The sequence below is a fragment of the Oryctolagus cuniculus genome, chromosome 9 (genome assembly GCF_051225735.1).
Source record: "Oryctolagus cuniculus isolate XC-2025 breed Fujian yellow rabbit chromosome 9, ASM5122573v1, whole genome shotgun sequence".
NCBI classification, from domain to species: domain Eukaryota; kingdom Metazoa; phylum Chordata; class Mammalia; order Lagomorpha; family Leporidae; genus Oryctolagus; species Oryctolagus cuniculus.
In genome coordinates, this window is record NC_142875.1 from 127,536,793 (window position 1) to 127,549,354 (window position 12,562).

The following is a 12,562-nucleotide window of genomic DNA, read 5'->3' on the forward strand; positions in this document are numbered from 1 at the left end:
ACACGTGCTATGCACCGAAGCAGACTATAAAGAACAGCAGGTCCTCTCGGGAGAGCAGGCACAGAGACTGGAGCCTGGAGGTCAGAAGCCAGCTGAGCTGATTTTCCCATGTGACGTGCTGAGTATCTGTCAAAGAAAAATAAATGAGCGCCTTCCAGGACTCAGCGTTCTGTGCAAACAGCAAACGCCTTGATTTGTCAAAGCAAAGCAAATGCCTCGATTTGTTAAAGCAAAAGCTATAGGAAGCCTCCCAAAACAAACAAAGCCAGCAGAGCAATACTGAAAGTGGTTTAATAAATACGGGTGCCGAGGACAGAAAATTACTGTTGGCACAGCAACTGAGGGATAGGACTGAGGGTGTGAACAGGGAAGCAGCTTTGTATCAGCAATCCAGGCTTGCACTGAGCATAAAGCCACCCTGGTCGCAAACTTCATCAGGTCACAGCTTTGAGAGAGAAGCAGAACATGTTCAGCAGACAGCAATCGGCAACGCTGCTCTGGAAGGAGGGAGGGCAGGGGGACCTTGGCCTCACTCTGGTGGCCTCGCTATGCCTGGCGGGTCCTAATCTGGGGTTGAGTAAGTGACTTCCTAGAGAACACACACGATTTCCCTTTGATCAGGGCTTCCATGTGAACCAGAGGCAGTGACAGATGCATCAGCGACGTCAGGAGGCCGAGAGGCCAGGCGCGGACACTGACCCAGGGTCAGAGAGTGGAGCCTCAGAGGAAGATGTGAGCTCACGCATGGCTCGGTCACCCACACCACCCGCAGGTCTGCGAGTTACCTTTCTAGACCTCGGCTTCTTCATCAAACGGGGCTATTAGCAACATCGACAAAGGACTGTGAGGATGATTAAAACACACAGTGCCCAGTGGGAGGCAGGAGGCCACCCCATCAAAGCGTCTGCGTAAGAGCCTTCCAAACGTTCATGGAAAATGTACATTGTGAGAGGCCTATGCACAGCATTCCAAATCAACATTGCTTGTTAAACTCCGTTTTCCATGACCTCTTGAAGCACGCTGGCCGTTAACGATCACAAAACGCATCCAGCTCTCATGCAAACACCGTCGTGCAGTCGCCAACAGCCCATGCCTCAAGTGCACTTTGTAGAGTGCTGCGTCTCTGGGAGTTGTGAGAGCCAGGGACATCTGTGTCTTTTGGTTTTTTTTTTCCCCACTATTTTCATTATCAGCATTAGCTTTTTTATAATACACCCTACTCAGTATTTCATGTTTAAATCATTTCCAATAGTGAAGGTATTTCTTAGCTCTATTACATGTGTAGTGCGATCATGTGTATCTTGCTCTCTTAAAAAAAAAAACCATGGCCAGTGTTGTGTCACAGCAGGCAGAGCAGCTGCCTGTGACACCAGCATCCCCTGTGGGCACCGGTTCAAGTCCGAGCTGCTCCACTTCAGAGCCAACTCTCAGCTAATGGCATGGAAAAACAGCAGAGGATTGTCTGAGTACTTGGGCCCCAGCACCCACGTGGGAGACCCGGATGAAGCTCCCAGGTGCAGCCTGACCCAGCCATGGCCGTTCCATGAACCAGAGATAGAAGGTCAATTTCTGTCTCTCCCTCTCTGTCACTCTGCCTTTCAAATAAATAAAATACATTTAAAATTGTATATATATATATGTATATATATATATATAAACAAACAAAAGAATGATCGATTGACCTGAGAGGCAGAGAGACAGAGAAGGAAAGACAGCGATCTTGCATCTGCTGGTTCACCCTCCAAATGGCCACAACTTCCAGGTCTGGGCCATTCCAAAGCCAGGTGCCCAAAACTCCATCTGGGTCTCTCAAACAAGTAGCAAGAACTCAAGCGCTTGGGCCATCTTTCACCTTAGCAGACACCTTAGCAGGGAGCTGGATCGGAAGCAGAGCAGCCACGGCTTGACCCAGTACTTCAATATGGGATGCAAGCATGGCCAAGTGGCAGCTGAAGCCACTGCACTACCACGCCAGCCCCACCGAGCTCTCTCTCTCACCTCCACTTCAGTTTTCTCTTTTAAGCCTCATAACAAACTTACAGAAGCTGTTTTCATTATGTACATTTTACATTTGAGAAAACTGAGACTAAGACAGTAACTTTTCCAACCAGTATCTTTGTTAAGGACTTGAATCCTTGGCCTTTATCAACCCAATACCATGTTTGCTATACTGTGGAGTTCAGTGTATGTACAAGGTGCTGGAGTGTAGCTGAAAACCTCCAGCTGCGTACAGAGGTAACTCTTGTTTTTGGATGCCCTCCAGCTTAATGGAATAAGTGGATAGTAAGACAAGGCACATATACCTCCAAGGACTGAATCAGGAACAATTAGAGAATCTGTTGAGGAACAGTTTCATATTTGTTTTTTAGGTTTTTTTCTTCATACTATTTGTTGAACTCTTTACTTAACATAGAATTAATCATATGTGTATAAAGTCAATTGAAAATAGATCTCAGTAAAAAATAAGAATGGTAATAAAGAGAGACGGCTGGCGCCACAGCTCATTAGGCTAATCCTCTGCCTAGCGGCGCCAGCACACCAGGTTCTAGTCCCGGTCGGGGTGCCAGATTCTGTCCCGGTTGCCCCTCTTCCAGGCCAGCTATCTGCTGTGGCCAGGGAGTACAGTGGAGGATGGCCCAAGTACTTGGGCCCTGCACCTCATGGGAGACCAGGATAAGTACCTGGCTCCTGCCATCGGATCAGCGCAGTGCACCAGCGGCAGCACACCAGCCACAGAGGCCATTGGAGGGTGAACCAATGGCAAAGGAAGACCTTTCTCTCTGTCTCTCTCTCTCCCTGTCCACTCTGCCTGTAAAAAAAATAAAAAATAAAAAATAAAAAAAATAAAGAGAGGAGGAAGTCTGTAACTATAAAGTTGTATAGTTCTGCATACATTCCTACGGACTTACTTCTAAGTGTACAGTTTAAAAACTTCTCATGGGTCCCCAAATCCAATTAAAAAATGCCATCTTAATTGTTAAAGTGATCATATTAAGTGTTAAAGTGAACATACAAACAGGATCAAGTACCTGGTAATAAGAATTAAAAAACAGAGAATATTCCAACATGGGAAGCAGTCTACACAACAGACTCATAGAATGACAATTGCTTTTAAGTAACACTCTGACCTCAGAATCGGCCCTTAAAGCTTCCTGGTCTGGCTGAAAAGCCCATGAGAGCATTTCAGGCACGGAAAGCCAGGACACTGTGGCAAAAAAGGTTCTACTGAAGGAACTCTGAGTGAGACCCCAGTGGAAAGAAGTGACCATCAGAAAAGAGAGCTTCCACTGTGCTTATGCCCTTGTCCAAATACTGACGGAGTTTGTGGACTCAAAAGGCTTCCATAGCCTACAAAGCTCATGTCAAGGGTCTCGGGTACTTATTTACGTCATACATAAGAGTGCTAATTGTTAAATAAACAACAAGACTCACTATGTCCTTACTCCCCTTGCAGGACCTCTGTCCTCAATGAGTTGTATTATGAGAGTTAACTGTAAAACTAGTTCTCAAACTGTGTGCGTGCGCGCGGGTGGGGGGGGTGGTTTGTGTGTGCAAATTGTTGAAATCTGTAGTTAGTATAGAGTTGGTCTTCTGTGTACAAAGTTAATTGAAAATTAATCTTAATGGAGAATGGGACTGGGAAGGGGTGAGGGAGGAGGAGGAGGAGGGTGGGAGGGCTGATATGGTGAGAAGAATAACTATATTTCTAAAGTTGTACTTATGAAATTTGAATTCCTTAAAAAATAAGTTAAAAAAATTATACAACAACAAAAAGAATATTTGAATAGAGCAGTAACTAGTAATAAGATTGAATCAGTAATAAAATATATCCCAACAAAGCAAAGTCCAAGGCTCAAATTGTTCACAATTTTACCAAACATTTAAAGGAGAACTAATATTAGTTCTTCTTCTATTATTCCAGACAGTAGAAGAGGAGTAAATTCTTCCAGACAAGGCCACAACAAGAATGGATGGATGGATGGATGGGAGGGAGGGAGGGAGGGAGGGAGGGAGGAAGGAATTGACCAATAGAATGGATAACATACATGTAAAATTTCTCAATAGCTGCAAATCAAATCCAACAGCATATTAAAAATAGTATTCACCATGATCAAGTTAGATTCATCTCAAAGTTACAAGCATGGTTCAGTATACACAATTCAGTAAATGTTAAACACCACTGCTGCTCCTCCGCACGCGGAGGAGCCGCACCGGACCGGACGCTTGTTGTTCCCTTTTTTTACAAGTCCTTTCTATAGTAAAGTAAGAATAAGTAAACAGCAAACTCCCAAAGCAAGAATGAGTAGAGAGAAATGAGAAAGAACGAAGTAACAAACTTCCCCGCAAACTCTCCAACGCACTCTCCAACCAACCCACGCCACCATGCCGTCTCTCTCCTCCTATATAGTCCTCTCCACCAATCTGTGCTCTGCTACCCACACGCCGAGCGCGCTGCTCTCCTCCAATCAGGAGCGGCTCTTGCAGCTTGTCAAGTTGGTGAGAGGCAGCTGGGTAGAAGCTGTACGCTCCTCTCCCAGCGCCACATTGTGGGAGAGCAGATGCATAGAATAAGTCTTAATTCCAGTAACAGTATAGTCCGAGTTGCTCCCCACACACCACATCAGCAGAACAGACAAAAACAATATGATTATTCCAATAGATACAGAAAAGGCTTTTGATAGAATTCAGCATCCTGTCATAATAAAAACTCTAAGCAACTCAGCTACAGAGAGGAACAACCTCCATATGAAACAGAACATATATAACACATCATTAGTGGAAAGCTCAAAGAATTTCCCTTCATGATCTGGCAAAGACAAAAATGTCCCCTTTCATCACGTTTATTCAACATAGCCAAAGTGGCTGGTGTTTCGGCACAACAGGTTAAGCCACCACCAGAGACAGCAGCATCCCATACTGAAACATTGCTCTGCTTCCAGCTCAGCTCTGTGCGAATGCACCTGAGAAAGTAGTGGAAGATGGCCCATTGGACTCACCCATGTAGAACACCCAAATGGAGTTCTAGGCTCCTGCCTTCAGCCTGCACCAACCCTGACCATTGCAGCCATTTGGGGAGTGAATCAGTGGATGGAAAATCTTTCTGCTTCTCCCTCTGTCAGCCAGACCAATCATGAAAGTGAAACAAAGGGCATCCAAACTGAAGAAAAGAAAGTCAGAATATCACCAAAATACTGTTATAACTCATAAACAAATTGAGCAAAGTTGCATAATATAGGATTAACACACAAAAATCAGTAGCACGCTATTCACCCACGGTGAATTATCTGAAAAAGGTATCGAGAAAGCAATTCCAATTATAAGAGCCACAAAAAGTAAATATCTGAGAATTAATTTAACTAAGATATCCACAGGGAAAACTTTTAAATACTGATGAAACTGAAGAAGACACAAAGAAATGGAAAGACATCTCATGTTCATGGGTTCAGAGAATTAGCATTGTTACTTTCAAAGTTATTAAAGATCCAAGGCGATCCTTATTATACTACCAGATACTCTTCATAGAAGTGGCAAAAACAAACACAAAATCCATATAGAATTACAAAACAACTGCAAATAGCTAATGCTGTCTTGAGCACAAAGAACTAAATAGGAGGCCTTGTAATGTCTGACTTATATTGGCATAAAAAGAAATACACAGAGTAATGCTACAGAATAGTGAGCCTAGAGGTAAAACCATGCTTTGCTAGCCAAATGATCCACAAGGATGTCTCTAAGAACAAGCACTAAAAACAGGACAGTCCTCACAAAAACTGGTGCTGGGACAACTGGGTAGCCACACATAAAAATGACCCTACAGCCTCTCTCTCACCACACACAAAACTAAATTTAAAATGCAGTAATACCTAAACAAATATATTTTTTTCAAAATACCATTTATTTATTTATTTCAAAGAGTTACAGAGAGAGAGGGACAGAGAGAGAAGGATCTTCTATCCACTGATTCACTCCCCAAATGGCCCCAACATCTAAGATTGGGCCAGGTCAAAGTCAGGAGCCTGGAACTCCATCTGGTCTCCCACTGGGCCATCCTCCACTGGGTTCCCAGGCAGAGTTGCAGGGAGCTGGACAGAAGTGGAGTAGCTGAGACTCAAACTGGTACCCAGTGGATGCCAGCACCACAGGCAGCAGCTCAACCTTCCGTGCCAGAATGAGAGGACCTACATCTGAGACCCGAAACTATGGCACTACTAGAAGTGGTAAACACAGGGGAAATGCCTCAGGACACAGAATGAGCAAGGACTTTTTTGCTAAAACACCAAAAGCACAGGAAACTAAAACAAAAACAAATGGGATTGCATCAAACTAAAACACTTCTGCACAGCCAAGGAAACAATCAACAGAATGAGAGAAGATATTTGTCAACTATTTACCTGACAAGGGGTTAATAACCAGAACAAGTAAGGAACTCAACTAATGCAACAGGCCAAAAAACACAAGTAATCTCATTTTGAAATGGGTAACAGATCTACAGACATTTTTCAAAGGAAGACACACAAATAACCAACAAGTAAATAAAAAAAAATGCTCAACATCTCTAATTATCAGGGAAATGCAATTCACAACAATAATGAGGTATCAACTCATTCCGGTTAGAATGAATATTTTCAAAAAGGCAAATGGTAACAAGTAGTAGTGAGGATGTGGAAAAAAGGGAACCCGTTCACTCCATTAGTGAGAATGTAACTTAGTACAGACTTTGTGGAAAATAGTATAAGAGGGACTCAAAATATTAAAAATATAGGACTAAGTCATTATTTATCAATAACATTGAATATAAATGGACTACATTCCCTGATTAAGATACAGACAACAGACCGCCGCGGCTCACTAGGTTAATCCTCCACCTGCAGCACCAGTACCCTGGGTTCTAGTCCCAGTGGGGGTGCTGAATTCTGTCCCGGTTGCTCCTCTTCCACTCCAGCTCTCTGCTGTGGCCAGGGAGGGCAGTGGAGGATGGCCCAAGTCCTAGGCCCTACACCCACATGGGAGACCAAGAGGGAGCACCAGGCTCCTGGCTTCGGGTCAGCGCGGTGCACCGGCCGTAGCGGCCATTTGGGGGGTGAACCAACGGAAGGAAGACCTTTCTCTCTCTCTCTCTCTCTCTTTCACTGTCTAACTCTGCCTGTCAAAAAGAAAAAAAATATATAGACAACACCAGTAAAGATACACACAAACTTAAAGTCAAAGTATAGAAAAAGATATTCTACACAAATGCAAGCTAGCGAAAATCAAATCCAGCAGAAATAAAAAATCATTCAACATGTTAAGTGGTATTTATTCCAGGGATGCAAGGATCCTACATAATGCAAATCAGTAAATACATCACATCAACACAAACAAAGATAGAAAAGCATGATCATCTCAACAGATAATCATTCAATAAAATTCAACAGCCATTCATTTTTAAAGGTTTATTTTTACGCATTTTTTAATATTTACTTGTTTATTTGAAAGGCAGTTACATAGAGAGGGCAAAACAGAGAGAAGGAGATCTTCCATCTGCTGGTTCACTCCCCAAATGGCCACAAGAGCCAGGAGCTTCATACAGGTCTCCCACATAGCTGCAGGGGCCCAAACACTTGGGCCATCTTCCACTGCCTTGTTGGGTGCATTAGCAGTGAGCTGGATGGGAAGTGGGACAGCCAGGACCTGAATCAGCTCCCATATGGGATGCCGGTATTGTAGATGCCCACTGAATATGCTGCACCACAATACTGGCCCCCATTCATGATTAAAATTCCAAAAAATAAAAAATAGACAGGATCATACCACATATAACCAAGCTACAGCAAGCTTCCTAATGAACAGGGCAAAGGTGGAAACATTTCCTCTCTGACCTGCAACTAGAGTGGTTATGCACTCTCACCCCTCCTACTCAGTACTCGTTGCATGTCTTCGCTACAGAAATTAAACCAGAGAAGGAAATAAAAGGTATACAAACAGGAAAGAAGGAAGTCTAATAATCCGCGTTTGAAGGTGACATGATTCTATATACAGAAAAACCCGAAGATGCCACCTCAAGAGTGTCGGATCTGATAAATGAACCCAGCAAAGTTGCAAGATACAGAATAACATACCAAAATTGATAGCATTTTCACACACCAATAACGGACATGCCAAAAAAATTTTACAAAAACAATTCCATTTACCTTAGCTTAAAAAATAATAACTAGGCAAAAATTTAACCAAGGACGTAAAGGCCTCTACAGGTTTCTTTTTTAAGATTTATTTTATTTATTTTAGAGGTAGAATTACAGACGGAGAGAGGGAGATACACAGAGTAAGGTTTTCCATCCACTGGTTCACCCCCCAAATGGCTGCAACGGCCAGAGCTGGGCCAAGGAGAAGTCAGAAGTTTTCTCGGGTTTCCCACGCGGGTGCAGGGACCCAAGCACTTGGGCATCTTCTACTGCTTTTCCAGGCCACAGCAGAGAGCTGGATCGGAAGAGAAGCAGCCAAGACACAAACCAGCGCCCAGATAGGATGCCAGTGCCTCAGGCAGAGGCTTAGCCTACTACACCACAGCGCCAGCCCCTACAGTGAAAATTTTAAAACACTGATAGAAGAAATTGAAGACACTAGATTTATAAAAAAGAAAACGTTGTATATACACACAATGGAATAGAATGAGATCCTGACTTTTGCAACAAAATGGATACAACTGGAAATAGTGAAATAAGTCAGTCCCAGAAACACAAGCATCACATGTTTTCTGATTTGTGGTAATTAGCATATACGGAAAGCATAAACATTATAAAAAGATGAAAGACAAAAAAATTAGGTTGACAGCCCATGTTCATGAACTAATATTATTAAAATGTCCATACTGCAAAAAGCAATTAACAATTGCAATTCTCACAGAACTAGAAAAACATTCCTAAACTCCTATGGAAGCACAGAAGATCCGTACTAGCCATAGCAATCTTGAGAAAAGTGAACACGGCTGGAGGCATCCCAACATCTGATCTCAAGACAGAGTGATCGCTACCGCAACAGCACGGTGCCGGCACAAAAGCAGATACACAGACCAATGGAACAGAGACCCCAGAAATCCTACTTTCAACTCTGGCAACTGAAAAGGAACTCACTGAGACTTCCAGTTTCTGACCCAGCGCAAAAGAAACTGGGAAATCTCCATTAATAAGCAGAAAACTGAAGAAAATGAAAAATTAATAATTCTTCTTAGATTCATTAAGGGGCGGGGGGGTGAGGTCGCCACACAGACTGTTGCCCCACCCCCACGGAGAATGGACCCACCGTTGAACACACAGAATCACAACTCACCACAGGAACCATTGCCGCAGCCAGAAAACCTTAAGTGCCCTGGAAAATCTTCCGGAGCCCCAGCGCGCACCGGTCTGCGTTGCACAAGCTCCCGGCATCCCAGTCACCAGGTCACCCCACACTCTCGTGAGGTTCACCTCCCGTGGCCTTGACACTGAACACTGGAGGAGGACCGTCTTGTACTTCCAGGAGGAGACACAGGAAAAGGAACCGTTTTAAAGTACTCCAGAGCACTCTGGGTGTTTTTGGTAATAAGCTCTGCCCTCAGGAGAAAGTATTTAACCAGAGCCAACCCTCCTGGGGTTTCATCGGCGTCTAACTCACTAGTGGGGGAAGTAAAATAACCAACTTCAGCTGGCGCTGGCCTGCTACGTGGGACTGAGTGCTAGGAGACATCACCAGGGTGAAGAAAAATCACATTCTTGTATCAGCAGATGCTTAAAAATCATTTGGAAAAATCCACCACTCATTGATGATAAAAATTCCAAGTAAACTAGGAAGAGAGGAGAACTTCCTTCACTTGATAAGGAATGTCTATCAACAGAGCTACAGCTGTCACCCTATTTAATGGTGGGAGACCAGAAGTTTTCCCACTGAGGTACAGAAAAAGGCAAGGATGTCCCCTCTCACCACGGCTTTTCAGCACTGTGCGGTAAGACCTACCTAATGCACTAAGACCAAGACAGGAGATGAAAGGCATACAGATGTGGGGGAGGGGGTTACACTGTCTTTGTTAGCAGATAACATGATCATCTGTGCAGAAAATTTGAAACAACACAGTCAGTCTAAAGCTCATAAGCTACAGTGGCCAGGTTGCAGGATTCCAGGTTAGTACACAGAGGTCAACCACTTTCCCACACAATAGCAATGCAGAAGTGGAGTTTGAGGTTAAAACACAAGACCGCTTGGGCAGGCATTTAGATACCTAAGCCCCACATCAGAGCACCTGGGTTAGGCTCCTTCTACTGCAGCCCCAGGGAGCAGCCATGATGGCTCAATGCATGAAGGTCCCGCCTCCCACATGGGAGACCAGGATCACCTTCCTAGCTCCTGGCTATGGCACCAGCTCAGCCATGGCGACTGCAGGCAACTGGGGAGTGAACCAGCACCGGGGAGCTTCCTTGCTCTCTCTCCCTCAAACACATGGAAAAAAAAAAAAAAAACCACAATACCTTTTACAGTAACACCCAGAAATGAAATACATATAAATCTAACAAAATCTGTACAAGATCTACAAATTAGGAGTGAAGAAAGCTATAAAACTGATAAAAGAAATCAAAGAATGAAACAATTGAGGAGACATTCCATGCCTATACACAGGATAATGCCAAGACATCAGTTGTTCCAAATTTAATCTACGGATTCAGTGCAGTACTAACCAAAATCTCAGCAGATAATTTTGTGGATATTTAAAAATTGATTCTAAAATTTATATGGAAAGACAAAAAAAAAACTTAGAATATGGCCAGCACCGCGGCTCACTAGGCTAATCCTCCACCTGCGGTGCCGGCACACCGGGTTCTAGTCCCGGTTGGGGGGTCAGATTCTGTACCGGTTGCCCCTCTTCCAGGCCAGCTCTCTGCTGTGGCCCGAGAAGGCAGTGGAGGATGGCCCAAGTGCTTGGGCCCCGCACCCGCATAGGAAACCAGGAGGAGGCACCTGGCTTCTGGCTTCTGATCAGCGCAGCGTGCTGGCCGCAACGCACCGGCCGTATTGGCCATTTGGGGGGGGTGAACCAATGGAAGGAAGACCTTTCTCTCTCTCTCTCTCTCTCTCTCTCTCTCTTTCTCTCTCACTGTCTAACTCTGCCTGAAAAAAAAAAAAAACCCTTAGAATAGTCTAACATAGTATTGAGGGAAAAAGACTGACACTAACTACCTTCAAGATTTACTATAAAGATCCAGCAATGTTAAATTAAGTTTAACCTAAAGTTATCTCCATATGTACTTTTAGTTTGCCCTAAATGCTTCACCATGCATTGTGAACTGTAACTTTATTTGGGGACCAAAAAAATTCATACACACACAAAAGGTTTTCCATAAGTTCATGAAAAATGCAGAGTATAAAAACTATGTGTGGGTTTCCAAGTTTTTGCAACAAAACAAACATGATTTAATTAAATTTTCCCAAGAACATTTTCACGTAACTTCATATATTGGGATCCACAAACGCAGCCCGTGGATTCAACTATGTACCAATAAGGCAGACCTGAGCTGCGAACAGCCGGGCTGTCTCCACACATCACTTCCACTTTCTGTGTATCACCTCCGTTCTCTGTCTATAAATGCTACGGAGCCCCCGATTCAGGCAGCCCTAGCATCAGCCTGAACCTCTTCGGGTCCTGAGGGCTGCCTGATTGAGAAATCAGTCATCACTCAATAAAGCTCTGTTAAATCCAGCGCGTCTCAGGTTTTCCACTGAGCAGTAATCAAGACAGTGTGGTACTGGCAAAAGAATAGACAATACTCATAGGGTAGTGGAACAGAGTGCAGAAGTCGCCCACAGAAATGCAGTTAACCGACGTTTGAGAAAGGAGCAAATGCAGTGTAATGGCGTAAGAGCCACCCGTTCAACAGACAGGACTAGGACAGCGGGACATCTGCGTGCCAAGGAAAACGAAGGAAGAGATTCAGACACAGACATTACATCATTCATGAAAGCAACCTCATAATGGACAGTCTGACAGGTGAAAGGCCAAACTGTTCAACCAGGAGACAGCAAACGAGAAAACCTACATGCCTTTGGGGTTCATAAGGACTTTCTAGATACGACGCCAAAGGCACAATTCATCAAAGACAAAAACTGATAAGCTGGACTTCATTAAAATTGAACAGCTCTGCTCGTGAAAGCTATCACAGGACACGAAGAGATGCACTGCACACTGGAAGGAAACACTGGCAAAAGACCCCTCTGCTGAAGGACTGTTACCCAGAATACAGCCCCAAATATCTAACCTCAGTGAGAAAACCACCTGATTTTAAAATTGGCCTTGAATGCTCAGGGAGGTGGCAGGGGGGTTAGAGGAGCTTGGATTAAAAAAAAAAAATGAGAAGGGGCGGGCAGCATGCCGTATGGACACTGGTTCGAGTCCCAGCTGCTCCACTTCTGATCTAGCTCCCTGTTAACATGCCTGGGAAAGCAATGGAGGATGGCCTAAGAGCTGGGGCCCTTCTTCCACATGGGAGACCCAGATAAGCTCCTGAATCCTGGCTCCAGACGGGCCCAGCTCTGGCTCTTGTGGCCATTTTGGGGGTAA